Genomic DNA, 2,500 nt, shown 5'->3' on the forward strand with positions numbered 1-2,500 from the left:
TGTGTATATGAGAGAGTATATGTGACAGTGTGTATATGAGAGTGTGTGTGAGAGTGTGTATATGAGAGGTGTGTGTGTATGTGTATTGTATGTGTGAGAGTGTGTATAGGTGTGTGTGTGTGAGGTGTGCATGGAAAACATCTTCTCATTATTCTCAGCTATTCTCTCTCTCTCTTTCTCTCTTTCTTTCCTGCTCGTTGTCCAGGGGCCGACTGGGCCATCTCCTCTCCTCTCTCTCGTCCGCTTCTCATGCTGTGTTACCTGGTACAGGTGGAACAGACCCCTCCTCCTCCTCCTCCTCCCCCTTCTCCTCTTCCTCTCCTCCTCCTCTTCTCCTCCCCCCTCTCCTCCTCCTCCTCTCCTCCTCCCCCTTCTCCTCCTCTCCTCCTCCTCCTCCTGCTCTCCTCCTCCTCTCTCTCCTCCTCCTCCTCCTCCCCCTTCTCCTCTCCTCCTCCTCTCCTCCTCTCCTCTCCTCCTCCTCCCCATTCTCCTCCTCTCCTCCTCCTCCTGTCCTCCTCTTCTCCTCTCCTCCTCCTACTCCTGCTCTCCTCCTCCTCTCTCTCCTCCTCCTCCTCTCCTCTCCTCCTCCTCCTCTATCTCTCTTCTGTGATATGTCTCCAATCCCTCGCTCCCAGGAGAGGGGAAACCAACACTCCTTTTCCCCCTCTCTCTTTCCCTCTCCTGTCGTTCTCTCATCCCTCGCTCCCAGGAGAGGAGGAACCCCCCCTCCATTCCCCCCCTCTCTCTCCTTCTCCTGCCGTTCTCCTCTCATCCGTCGTTCCCAGGAGAGGGGGAATCTGACCATGCTAATGAGCCTTTTGTTCTGAGCAACGACTACATGCTGAGCAGACAGCACTGGGGCTCTACACCGAGAGAGGGACGGAGGGAGAGCGAGAGAGAGAAGGAGAGAGAGAGAGAGGGATGGAGGGAGAGAGAGAGAGAGAGAGAAGGAGAGAGAGAGAGAGGGATGGAGGGAGAGAGAGAGAGAAGGATAGAGAGAGAGAGGGATGGAGGGAGAGAGAGAGAGAAGGAGAGAGAGAAAGAGGGATGGAGGGAGAGAGAGAGGAGAGAGAGGTAAGGAGGGGGAGGGAGTGAAGGAGAGAGAGGGAGAGAAAGAGAGAGAGAGTTAGGGAGAGGTGGAGAGAGAATCTGTTGAGAGTGTAAGGATCCCCATATTGATATGTGGCGTAGACTTTTACTGATGGAATTCTCACCCTTTATTTTGTTTTCTTTCACAGTATACAAATAAATAAACATGGAAAACAACACCGTAAATAAACATGGAAAACAACACCGTAAATAAACATGGAAAACAACACCGTCGTCTGCATAGCAGTGGTATGAGAAGCCATGCGAACGGATAATCTGTCCCAAGGAGGTGGTGTAGATAGCAAAGTGAAGGGGGCCCAGCACTGAGCCCTGGGGGACCCCTGTGGTGAGATGGTGAGGTGCAGATAGCTGACCAAGCCATGATACAGGGGCAGCCGTGGGCAGGATACTGGGGCAGCCGTGGCCCACTGGTTAGCACTCTGGACTTGTAACCGGAGGGTTGCCGGTTCGAGCCCCGACCAGTGGGCCGCGGCTGAAGTGCCCTTGAGCAAGGCACCTAACCCCTCACTGCTCCCCGAGCGCCGCCGTTGAAGCAGGCAGCTCACTGCGCCGGCAACCCTCCGGTTACAAGTTCGTCAGTGCTACACTCTGGGGGCATGTTCATGAGCCCCTATGCTCATGAACTGTTTTAGTTTGTTTTGTTGTTTAAGCTTTAAACTGTTTGGGGGGCGGTGGTATTAGGGAGCTGGGCTAGCGTGCAGCATGTGTGTGTGTGTTTGTGTGTGTGTGCGTGTAGGGCGGTGGTAGTGTAGTGGTATTAGGGAGCTGGGCTAGCATGCAGCAGTGTGTGTGTGTTTGTGTGTGTGTGTGTAGGGCGGTGGTAGTGTAGTGGTATTAAGGAGCTGGGCTAGCGTGCAGCAGTGTGTGTGTGTTTGTGTGTGTGTGTGTAGGGCAGTGGTAGTGTAGTGGTATTAAGGAGCTGGGCTAGCGTGCAGCAGTGTGTGTGTTTGTGTGTGTGTGTGTGTAGGGCAGTGGTAGTGTAGTGGTATTAAGGAGCTGGGCTAGTGTGCAGCAGCCTGAAAAGTTGTGGCTTCAATTCCCTGCACTTAACCCCAAGTGTCTCCAGGGACAATGTCCCCTGTAATAGTTGACATGTGTAAGTCACTTTGGATAACACTGTCTGCTAAATTAATAAAATGTAACTGAAGTAGCTAACCTAGCATGGAGGCAGTACATCCTCCCCCTCACTATATAATAATATATCATGGTCTCTAGTGCTATATAATAATATATCATGGTCTCATCATGGTCTCTCTGGCGCTATATAATACTGTAATATATCATGGTGTCTCTAGCGCTATATAATATATCATGGTCTCTCTAGCCCTATATAATAATATATCATGGTCTCTAGCCCTATATAATAATATATCATGGTCTCTCTAGCCCT

The sequence above is a fragment of the Alosa sapidissima genome, chromosome 19 (assembly GCF_018492685.1).
Source record: "Alosa sapidissima isolate fAloSap1 chromosome 19, fAloSap1.pri, whole genome shotgun sequence".
Classification (NCBI taxonomy): Eukaryota; Metazoa; Chordata; class Actinopteri; order Clupeiformes; family Clupeidae; genus Alosa; species Alosa sapidissima.